Genomic DNA, 12,760 nt, shown 5'->3' with positions numbered 1-12,760 from the left:
TTGCTAAGGCTATAAAATTGGAGCAACCATCCTTATTAGATTATGTATTAAAATATGATCTTATTTATAATAATTATGTGAGCAGTGCCTATAACGTATTAATTGTAGTTTATGGATGTTGTCTGTAAACTTTGTGTAGGGCCGATGCCTGGATGCATTTTACAACTTCCCACCCTGGCAAATGGAACAGATAATGCTGTATTTGAAAGCAAGTTATATTGGAGCACTTTGGAACATAAAATTAATTTATTTTTATATTAGAAAGCCCATCTGTCCATGTTTTATTAGCATTATTTCTGTACGTGTCTACTATTTAGCCAGAGCACATACCTTTATTAAATAATATGCTACACTAAACACATGGTATAACATAACTTTAAAATTAAAACCATTGTGAGACACCATTCCACATGGTCCCACTAGAATCAAAAAGCAATACCAAGTGTAGGAAGGATATTTCTGTTAGGGGTGTTCATATTGGCATTTAAAATGGGTAATTGATGTTTTACTCATAATTCAAGTTATAGTTGTAGAATTTCAATGTTTGTTGACTTTACTGCTAAAATCAGGAATCCTCTTTTGTAAGTATTTAGCATTCTTCTGGTAATTAATTTTTATTATATATAAAATATTGTTCCATATTTGAGAGCATAATATAAATTATATTATGGCATATCATGATAAATATTTTAATAAATACATATACAGGGTTCTTGCCTAGATAATCCCAGGGACAGAGAAGCCTGACAGTCTACAGTGCATGGGGTCACAAAAGAGCTGGACATGACTTAGTGAGTATAAAAATGCAAAATATATAATACAAAGCTGACCTTTTACCACCCATGACTTGGAAGCACTCCTTACACCCAGTGAAAGGATACACATATGGCAGACACTTGGAAAAAATTATTGCAGACAGAGACCAGTGGGATTTCACTGACTGGGAGTGAGTTTGATACTCACCAAATATCACTAAGGAAGAGATTCATGTGCTGTGGCACTCTTTTAATTATGGGAGGCAGTGTATTTATCTGAGTCATTTACCTTGTACCTAGTCAAACTGCTCAAATTTAAAGGAATCCATAGGGACATATTTTTAGCAAGTCCACGTTCCCCATGACTCATCTGATTATGAAGGGTTGGAGTTAGTGACACTCAATCATATGAAATGACCCACTTTTAAATGAGTTACTTGATCCTCAAAATTATGATTTCAGATAATCTGGAAGTTTTATGACTGCTGGAGGGAGTCTGGTCAGCTGGAAGTTTCAGGCTTCTCATGTCATTAGAAGAACAGAAATAAAAGAGACTTACAGTATGGAAGGAATGATGCTAAAGCTGAAACTCTAGTACTTTGGCCACCTCATGTGAAGAGTTGACTCATTGGAAAAGACTCTGATGCTAGGACGGATGGGGGGCAGGAGGATAAGGGGACGGCAGAGGATGAGATGGCTGGATGGCATCACTGACTCGATGGACATGAGTCTGAGTGACCTCTGGGAGTTGGTGATGGACAGGGAGGCCTGGCGTGCTGCGATACATAGGGTCGCAAACAGTCAGACATGACTGAGCGACTGAACTGAACTGACAGTATGGTTTGAGCTCATGGGATTTATAGGCAGAGACTAACAGACTCCAGTTTCTTCTTTCACTGCAGTTACTACAGTGAGAATTAATGGAAGAGCATTGCAGTTATATGCACAATGGGTGCTGAGAATCTCTGAAAGTGGAGGCTAGATTATCTCCACTAGGTAAGGGGAGTCACTTGAAAATTCAGCAAAAGGCAAGAGAAACCTGGAGGTGGTAAAAGAGGAAGGAAGGAATAAGATCCTGGCACTGTGACGGACTTGGTTGTAGGCTTAAATTTCACATTAGTTTTCTTTTTGTTACTCTTCGTTTAGTCACTAAGTCGAGTCTGACTCTTTGTGGCCCCATGGACTGCAGACCTTCAGGCTCCTCTGTCCATGAGATTTCCCAGGTAAGAATACTGGATTGTGTCACTGTTCCCTTCTCCATGGGATCTTCCTGACCCAGGGATTGAACTCAAGTCATTGCACTGCAGGAGAAGGCAATGGCACCCTACTCCGGTACTCTTGCCTGGAAAATCCCAGGGACGGGGGAGCCTGGTGGGCTGCCGTCTATGCGGTCGCACAGAGTCGGACAGGCCTGATGTGACTTAGCAGCAGCAGCAGCTGTGGCAGCATTGCACTGGATGTGGATTCTTTACTGCTGAGCCACAGGGAAGCCCCTTTCTGTTACTAATGAGTATGGTATTTAGGTACTTAGAAATTACAGGAAATATTTACTTCCAGTTTTTATCTTTACTGATCAGTATTCACTGTACTAAAGCCTTTACCATTTGATGCACAGAATAAAATGTAAGAATACTGAAACTGAAAGAAATTACAGAAATACTATAACAAATGGTTACCAGCTAGTCCACAGGTTGCAAACTGGCAAGAAGTAAGCCAATTAATGGGATTGCTATGAAAAAATTGACACAAGTTCACATTGCCATGTGATAATGGACTCTAAGGCTTGAAAAGTCACTCCAGGTGAATAAACATCTATAAGTGAAATTGAGTGAAGTTGCTCAGTCATATCCAACTCATTGCATCCCCATGGACTGTAGCCTATCAGGCTCCTCCATCCATGGGATTTTCCAGGCAAGACTGCTGGAGTGGATTGCCATTTACTTCTCCAGGGGATCTTCCTGACCCAGGAATTGATGCAACTTTTGAGCTACAACAGGGACCACTCCATAAATTGAAGGCAACTCTGTATGGAAATACAATGAAGACATTATGAATGTCAGCGCCAGAAGCAATCAGTCACTATTTTCCATTTGGAAGTATAATTTCAGGAAAAAGAAAATGAGTAATATCCTTCCACTCAGAATCACTCTCCTTGGTTAGGAGGTCATTGACTATGCCTGTGTGTGAAGAATTCTTAAACAGAACCACTGATATTCTGCTAATTCCTTTTCAGACTCCTGTATCTTGGCATTGAACTTCCATTGTTGTAAATGATATGAGTATAAATTTATCTCAGTTTCTCAGCAGTCTGGCCAGAAAGTTCATGGGAATACTGTTGGGTACCTATAAGAAAGTAAGAAATGTATTACATCAGTTGTGAGATTTTCTTACTCATTATTTCCTCCTGAAGGACAGTGATTGTGTCCTTTTAAATATATTATCTTCATTCCCGAGCACATTTTCAGCTGGATCATATCAATGATTCTAAACTTCATTGAAAAATATGGAAAATACAAGTAACCTAGAATACTTACATTTGTAACCTTTGTCAATTTCCACAATGGAAGATTAGGACTAGGAGTTGGAAACGATTGAATTTGGGAATAAATTTAAACATGGAAGAACATGTATGGAGGGATAGAACAAAACGAGAGGAGCTCTGTTGGATGCTTCCTAGTCTGTATCTCTTGATTTCAAAGTTATAATTGCATGTAAGTCCTCCTGCATGTACTTTGCCATGCAATATATCCTATACAAACAGAACCTAGTACAGAAAAGAAGCTCCCCATGTAATTTTAGGCTAATGGACAGATACAGGAAGAAAATAAAATCAATAATAAGAAGAGAAACCTGATAGAAACAACTCTGGAGAAAAAAAAATCAGGGGAAATGCTCTAAAGAAAGAAATGGAGGAACATTCACAGTGAAGGAGCTGGACTCCATGGGGTTCCACATAATATATTGACTTTCACGTATTAGATATGTTAAGGCGAAGATGTTTTTATATGCTTACAGGAACAGGGGAGAAAGAGTATTATTTTTAATATTGAGAATTTGGAATAGAAATATTTAATCTCCTCACTTGGAGGAAATTTGGTTTATGAGTATGACAAACATGTAAAATAAAACTAGATTTAAGATTTTTTTTGTCTCACTTTCAGATTTTTCACTTTACCAGTTTTGCTTTAGAAATTTACAGAATTTTTTAAACATATTTTCCAAGATGAGTTTGTTCCATGCCTGTTGTGTATGTTTTGTATTACAGCAGACATGGCAGGATTGGGTGTCTTGGATTTAGAAAATCTGCTGTTGCCTCCTAATCTTAATTAGTTACCTGCTACACTTGTTCATTCCTGCACTATCTTTTCCACTCGGTTGCCTTACGGTGACAAGCACTGATGCACCATGCCTGCCCAGGGCTTTACTTGTCAAATTGAAGTCACAGAAAGCACAGCACCTTGTTTTGGATGGAGCAGGATAAGATAAATCTTGTTTTTCTCTTCTTTCTGTTAACAGCTAGCTGCTTTTGAAAAAATTGGACTCTTTCAAACTGAATACATAAAATTGGGAAGGTTGAAGCTACCGAGGTCAGCTTGCAAAGGCTAAAGCCAAATAAACCACACTCTGTTGGGGTATCAGCATGTAGGAGACTTACGGTCTTTTTTGCCCCTTGTATTGGGTTTAGATCAAAGAAGGATGAAGTGAAACTCCAGCTCTCGTGGGTGAAGAGGGGCTGATGGCTGTGAGTGGTTTTTGGTTTTGACAATGACATGACATTGACAATCTAGGTTAAATAATAGGTCCTTAAAATGAACTCCTAATAGATTGCAAAATATGATAATGATAAATAAGAAATGTCATTATCACATAAACATCTTGAAAAGAGTGAAAGTGTTAGTCTTTTAGTCGTGTCCGACGCTATGCAACCCTACGGCCCATAGCCTGTCAGGCTCCTCTGTCCGTGGGATTCTCCAGACAAGAATACTGGAGTGGGTCATCATTCCCTTCTCTAGGGGATCTTTCTAACCCAGGGCTCAAGCCTGGGTCTCCCGTATTGCAAGCAGATTCTTTACTGTCTGAGCCTCCAGAGAAGCCCCCATAAACATCTTGGTTGTATCTAAATTTCTGTAAGAATAAAATACATAAAAATGGTAAGCAACTTGAATATTATATAATGTGATATAATTTTTAATTTTATAGTATTTGTTTGTGATGTTAGTCTTTGATTCTATTGTCTGTGCTTTATGCTTAAAGTTGAAATGAGAATGATGACAATGAAATGCATATATAGACCTTTATAGATACATAGCATATTCACATATATTTTCATAATTGTAATAATAAGGGTGGTATAAGACTGTGACTGAGACCCTTAGAGAGGGATGGTATAAGGCACAAGTACAAAATAGGAAGTGGTTAATAGGAACCCATGTCATAAGAATGTCTTCCTTCTCCAAACCATTGTCTCTGGATAAGAATCGAAATAGCCCATTTTTAGTTATCCTTGAGCTTTTGATCATTTCCTTGGGAAAATATGTAATCATATAATATAGCAAGTAATTTTTGATTACCTACTAAGGAAGAGCTACGCTTCTTGGCAAAGATATAATGACAATCAGTATGAGAGGACCTTCTACTGTCATATAGCAAAAAAAGTATGTGGAAATAAAGAGAATACACACAAAAAATCACTTCTTGATAAGCATTATAGTGAATTGCACAATGGTGGAGGACCATAGAAAAGATAAGTGACCTAGTCTTGAAGGTAAAAGACTTCCAGGGAAATAGCTAGTAATTTGGGGTGAGACCCTCGTGAGAAGATAGGTGATAAGTTTGAAATTTGTGCTAAAGAATGGAGGACACAAAAGAAAAGATCTGAATATTTCTTTTACTGATTTAGTCACAGTCAGTGTCAGCAAGTGAAGTAGTAAACAGGGCAGCATCTCCCAAGTTATAAATATTGGCATCTCTGCCTTCGAAATAGTCTTGTTGGGAAAATGAACTTCATTTCCTAATGACCTGCATAAGTTTATTAAAAAAAAAAAAATTGGCACCTAAAGAGTGAGCTTTTTTTTTTTGACGTTACTCAATCAGTGGCTGAGCCAATATGAAACAGATTCCCTTGATTAATACTCTACAACACCAAAACAATTCAAATTAAAAAAAAAATCATAAATACAATGACACTGTAATGTTCTTCAAACCATTTTGCTACCAAGTTAAATCTGTTTTGATAACAAAGAAACTGCAACCAAAATGTGTCCCCTTACATTTAGAAAAAATGTACAGCAGTCCGTTTATGATAGCTTAGAGCCTGCTCAATAAAAATATTTTTGAGATTATTCCATGGTTCTTGTATGCAAAGTGTCTTCAGTTGTGTCCGACTGTTTGCAACCCCGAGGACTGTAGCTTTCCAGGCTCCTCTGTCCATGGTATTCTCCAGGCAAGAATACTGGAGTGGGTTGCATTGATCTCCTCCAGGGGATCTTCCTGACCCAAGGTTGAGCCTGTGACTTTTACATCTCCTGCATTGGCAAGTGGGTTCTTTATCACTAGTGCCATCTGGGAAGCCCATGGTCCTTATAGGCTTATAATTCCTAAATTCTTTGTTATTAGTTAAATGAAAACAATAAAGAATCATAACCCAAGAATGAGGTATCTAAAGGAATATTAAAGGCTCTTAGTTTAGCCCCTACATTTTAAACTTTCATGTAGAAGAATTGTGTGAATTGTTTTCATTTGAAATTTTTTTTGTTTTGTTTTTTGTCCTTTAAGAAAATATGCAGTCACTCAATATACTACTTGTCAACACCTGCCAAAATAATTCTAGTATGTTGTTTTACAGACAGACAGTTTTTCAATTTTAAATCAAAGAAAGACTGTTGTTGAGAACTAAATGTAGAAAAGTATTGGTTGTGTTTTGGTTTTGTTTTTGCAAGAAGAGGAAAACTAAAACACACAGAGCATTTGTTCATTAAAAGTGTCTAAAACTTACATAGAAAAAAAAAAAAGAATGACTTCCGTTCTCCTGGTCAGACTCCAAATTGGGTAATTGCATTTTGCTTTCTTACAGTTCCTTGCCAGCTTCTAGCACAGATGTCATCCTCTTCTATTTCTATGCTAAACTACAGTGCAGTGTTTTATGCATAATGGGAAGCAGCAAATTGTTTTACCCTCCAGAGAGAGGTGAGGCTCTGAAAAGGGATGGATTCTTTACTTCCCTTCTCTGATTCCAGGAATGTTATATAAATATTTTGAAAAAAAAAGAAGTAAAAAATACTGTTGTGTATGTAATATTTTCCCGTTGTTATCAGGCTCTGCCTCCAGGCACTAGCTCTAATAAAAGGACATACTATAAAACAAAACATAAGGTTAAATACAGCTTCAACCAAATGATCAAATACATATGTATAGAATACATAAAAATCTATGGGGGCATATAATTGAATGAGCTTAAAGTGTTCATATAAATGTTTCTTAGATGAGGTTTTAAGTAATTTTTTTAGTATATAGAGGCTTTTTAACTGTGAGAATTGTGAGATCCTATAATGCATAGATGTGATTTTTTTTTGTTTTGTTTAGAGAAGAGTGAATTAAAAACCCTTAGTCATCATCAATCTGCCTATTTACTTATAAATAACTTTTTTCCATAAACTTACTAAAGCTGAGGATGTGCATACCCATACCTCATAGGAAACGTATACAGGTGTGCACCAAAAAATATGTGCAGCTAATGATTATAGCAATAGAAAAGTAAACTATTATTACATGCAACAGAAATAAAGTTATGCAGATTACATAACTCCATTGATATAAATTTCAAAAAGAAATACTACTACTTTAAGGTGTTACAAGAATATGGTGATGACTGGACCAGGACTGTGGGATTTTTCTGGGCTATTATTAATATCCTGTAGTGCATCTGGCTTTGGTTACATGGCTGTGGTTCACCAGCAATATACCTATGCTTTGCAGTGCTTTCTAATGCATACTTTATTAAAGAATATGATAATTTAAAAATTTGTTGATATTTTCAACAATTCCAGTTTATCCATCTGCTAAGAGTTTCCCATCTATATTTCATGTAGTGCTAGTATTGATAATTACTAATGCTAGTATTGATAACTGTGGCTTGGATTCCATGATTTTCTTTGGAGATGATCAAATATTTTCATTTTTGACTCAACAGCACTGGGCATAGTATCTAACAAAAGAAAGTGCTCAATATTTGTTTTTTAAAGAAGGAACAGATAAATAAATAAATTACTTTGCTGACAGAAGTCTGTGTAGTCAAAGCTATGGTTTCTGCAGTAGTCATGTATGGATGTTAGTGTTGGACCATAAAGAAGGCTGAGTACCAAAGAATTGATGATTTTGAACTGTGGTGTTAGAGAAGACTTGAGAGTCCCTTGGGCTGCAAGGAGATCAAACTACTCAACCCTAAAGGAAATCCGTCCTGAATACTCATCGGAAGGACTGATGCTGAAGCTGAAGCTCCAATACTTTGGCCACCTGATGCAAAGAACTGCCTCATTGGAAAAGACCCTGATGCTGGGAAAGATTGAAGGTGGGAGGAGAAGGGGACAACAGAGGACAAGATGGTTGTATGACACCATAGGCTCAATGGACATGAGTTCCAGAGAGCTCTGGGAGATGGTGAAAGACAGGGAAGCCTTGTGTGCTTCAGTCCATGGGGTTGCAAAGAGTTGGACAAGACTGAGCAACTGAACAAGGGTGGAATTCAGACTCTGAGAGTTTAGAATCAGAAAATTAAAAGTGAAGTTTGTTGTTCTACAGACAGGTGTCAAGTAAGCAATGAGAGAAAATAATAAAATGAAAGCATCAAAGGAAAAGAGAAAGAACATGAAAAAGCAATCAGGAAATCTAATAAAACCGGAATCTGTAACCACTTAGTTTAGTGATAGACATTACAACATACTTCTATGGACCTTATAGATATCTCTAAAATAAACACACTGGAGAGATGGAAGTGATTAAAACAATGGAGGGCTTTTGGGTTTTGTATCTATTTTTAACTGCACTCCTTCAAATAAGGACATATACAAGAAATGTTTTGATATGATGGTTTTACTGCACATTGCTTTACTTTTCTGTTTAGAAAGGATTCTATTGGATGGTATCTAGAAATGTCTCTTTTAAGCCCTTGTTCAAGATCAAAGAGATATTTATGGAAAAACTGAGAATGCATTTTCCCAGTGAATTCCTCCGCCAGGTTAATTATCCATTCCACCATGTCCACATTTCTCCTTCAAAAAATCTTTGCATTATTTTAGTGGTTGATGTAATCATTGACATGAATTGAAATAGTGTATTTGTGTATTTAACAACTGTGTCTGTCTGCCTCACTGAACTGCCTCACTGAACTGCCTCACTGAAGTTCCTGGACAGCAGTCATAGATTCACTCCTGTATCTCCTGCTTTTGGGATAGTTTTGGGGACAGAACAAGTTTATAAAAATGGGTTAGCATAGTGATATTTTGTGTTAAACCTAAAAGTTACAGTGGACAAATTCTACACAACTTCAATTATCTTATAATTCTGATACATAAAGAGAGTTTGCTATATTTATTTACATTGTTGAAAAAGTGAGTTCTCTATTGTTAACAGGATATCAACAACATAGTCATTTTGGGAAAATGTTTCAGGTGCTATTCAGATGCTGATGTTATTAGCATTCTAACCCAATCAAGTTGCTATATAGAAATATAAATAAATAGCTAATTGTAAATGTGTCCATCAGAAAACCTTAGCAACCTTCAGTCTGTCAATAATAGTGTTGTTACATCATTCTATAAATACACTAAAGCCAAAGATATGCATACTCTTAACTCAACAGTCCTACTCTTAGCTATATTAAGCATAAATGTGTACATCTGTGCACCAAAATATGTACCGGGATGCTGAGGGCAAAGGATTTGTAAACAGTTGGATGAGATAGTAAACCACATTCTCATTTCAGTCTAGGTCACCATGGCTCCATCCAACACTGTACTACATTTGTTATTCCCATGTTATTTACTGACTGTAACATATATTTGTACAGTTATCCAGGTCACTATTTTTTTATTATTATATGTAGTGTCATTTTATTAAATGATGATCGCACATGGGTTCTGAAGTTAAACTTCTGGGGTTTGACTCTCACCCAATTATAGTTCTCCCTGACTGTGTAAATTTAACTTTCATGCCTTCCTTCACCTTCATCTTGCAAAATGAGGAAGAAAGCTAACAAAAACCTAGGACAACTGTGAGGTTTGAATGAAAAAATAGTTGTGTGGCACTTAAACAGTGCTACTCATAGTAAATGTTCAGTATGATCTATATGATGGTGACTATTAGGAATTGTATTGGCATATACAATGTCTATTTGAAACTAAGATGTATAGAAAATTAAAAAGGTAGTGAAAAAGCCTGGATTACATAGAGGAAGAACTCTGTGAGTTTCTGCTCTGATGCCCATAGTGTGTGATGTCATTAAATTTAATTAACCCCTTACAGCCTCAATAATCCCATGTTTAAATGAGATTCAGTTCAGTTCAGTCACTCAGTCATGTCCGACTCTTTGCAACCCCATGAACCGCAACATGCCAGGCCTCCCTATCCATCACCACCTCCCAGAGTTCACCCAAACTCATGTCCATTGAGTCGGTGATGCCATTCAGCCATCTCATCCTCTGTTGTCCCCTTCTCTTCCTGCCCTCAATCTTTCCCAGCATCAGGGTCTTTTCAAGTGAGTCAGCTCCAATACCACAGTTCAAAAGAATCAATTCTTTGGCATTCAGCTTTCTTTATGGCCCATCCATACATGGCTACTGGAAACACCATAGCCTTGACTAGATGGACCTTTGTTGGCAAAATAATGTGTCTGCTTTTGAATATGCTGTATAGGTTGGTCATAACTTTCCTCCCAAGGAATAAATGTCTTTTGATCTCATGGCTGCAATCACCATCTGCAGTGATTTTGGAGCCCCCAAAATTAAAGTCAGCCACTGTTTCCCCATCTATTTGCCATGAATTGATGGGAGCAGATGCCATGATCTTAGTGTTCTGAATGTTGAGCTTTAATGAGATTAATAATTTCAATTCCATAGGGATCTTATGAGAATCTCTTTCTTCTTTTAAATGCACTTGTTTCATAAATGCAAGGATTTCTTTTTTAAACTTTATTATTTATTTTTTACTGTGCTGGGTCTTTCTTGCTACATTGGGCTTTTCTCTAGTTGTGCAGAACGGGTACTCTCTAGTCACATTGCGTGGGCTTCTCATTGCAGTGGTTTCTCTTGTTGCAGGGCATGGGCTCTAAGCTCATGGGCTTCAGCAGTTGCAGCTCCCAGGCTCCAGAGCACAGGCTCAGTAGTTGCAACACATGGGCTTAGTTGCTCCACGGCATGTGGGAGCTTCTCAGACCAGGAATTGAACCCATGTGTCCTGCATTGGCAGACGGATTCCTTACCACTGAGCCACCAGAGAAGACCTGTGGATTTCTTAACATCAATGATATGACTGTGCTTGACATATAAAATATATTTTAAATGGAAGAATCCCTTCTGGTAAAAACACACAGTGAGACATGAACAAAAGTAATGCAATGTTAATCTCCTTTGTCTCCCTTTGATATTATCCTTTATGGAAATTAAGTTTTCCTGATTAAATAAATACATTCTGCTTTACTATGAGTTAATAATATAGACCCCTAGACCCAAGGAGATTATGCATGGAATGAATAAACTCACTGACAATAGGAAAAAGAAAGAAAAGAGGCCAGGGTTAGCATGAGCAACACCGAGATGACTGCTAACAGTCCTGAGAGCAACAGAAAAAGACAACTGCCTGACAGTGTTTCCTCCTGCTTGGGCTTGACATTTGGAAAGTGCTGAACCAAAAGAACTGTTTCGGCTCCCCACTGCCCAGTCTGGACCGAATGGTTTTCATACCTTGTTTGTGTTTTTACCTTTCATTTTGCCTCAAGAACAGGGCATGGTGTGTGGTGTCTGGCCAGACCGTGTCTCCACAGTTTGCACACCCTTGAAAGGCCTTCTGTTACTTTGCCTGACAGTAGAGTTGCCTATCAATGCTTTTCTTTCAGTTGACATCACACAGAAGTTATTTGTCAATCCTCTATTTTCTATGAAGTTTTGAAAATCTTGAGGAGATAGACCCAGAAAAATCACAGAATCGTCTTTCACAAGAAAGAGAGTTGTGAATATAATTTTGCCAAATGGGTCATTGATGTATTGTTCCCATCGACAGAATGAACAGAACCAGAAATAACTTTATATATGCAGAAGTAAATGTTATTTTGCTGAGAATTCCAGAGTTATAAAAATGAAAGTAAAAACAGATGAGAAATATAACAAGATATTGAATATAGTTCCTGTGCCATACAGTAAGGGCTTATTTTCTATCCCAAACTTCTAGTTTATCTCTCTATTCCCTTTGGTAACCATAAGTTTGTTTTCCCTACCTGTGAATCTATTTCTGTTTTGTAAACAAGTTCATTTGTATCAGTTTTAAAAATTCCCTTTGGTAACATGTTTGTTTTCTATGTCTATAAATCTACTTCTGTTCTGTAAACAAGTTCATTTGTATTATTTAAAAAAAATGCTATACATAAGTGATGTCATATGATACTTTGACATTTCATTAGTATGACAACCTCTAGGTCAATCTACGTTGCTGCAAATAACATCATTTCATTCTTTTTTACTGCTGAGTATTTTATCACACACACACACACACGCCATATCTTCTTTATTCATTCACCTGTCTATGGACATGTGTGTTTCTTCTAAGTTTTGGCTATTGAAAATAGTGTTATAGTGAATATTGGGATGCATGGATCCCTGCGAATTAGAATTTTCTCCTGATATAAGCCAAGAAGTGGGATTGCTGGATCATATGCTAGTTCTACTTTTGGTTTTTTTTTGGAACCTCCATACTGTTCTCTATAGTGGCTGTACCAGTCTACGTTCCCACCAATAGTG

The 12,760-nt window shown here is 37.1% G+C and overlaps 1 protein-coding gene across 9 annotated transcripts in view; it reads left to right on the top strand.

Annotated features, from left to right (window-relative positions):
• Positions 1 to 12,760, top strand: part of LOC129652815 (craniofacial development protein 2-like) — a 641,831-nt gene that overhangs the window by 377,326 nt on the left and 251,745 nt on the right. The window contains exon 3 of one of the 9 annotated variants that reach the window (XR_008714774.1): positions 6,829 to 6,941. The exons of 7 other annotated variants lie outside the window; for them this stretch is intronic. The gene's annotated coding sequence lies outside the window, so the exon portion shown is untranslated. Of the gene's footprint in view, positions 1 to 6,828; positions 6,942 to 11,065; positions 11,467 to 12,760 lie in introns of those variants that run through there. One more of the 9 variants, XR_008714778.1, reaches the window with a different exon arrangement.

The sequence above is a fragment of the Bubalus kerabau genome, chromosome 5, assembly GCF_029407905.1.
Source record: "Bubalus kerabau isolate K-KA32 ecotype Philippines breed swamp buffalo chromosome 5, PCC_UOA_SB_1v2, whole genome shotgun sequence".
Classification (NCBI taxonomy): Eukaryota; Metazoa; Chordata; class Mammalia; order Artiodactyla; family Bovidae; genus Bubalus; species Bubalus kerabau.
This window is presented reverse-complemented; position numbering and strand designations above follow the sequence as displayed.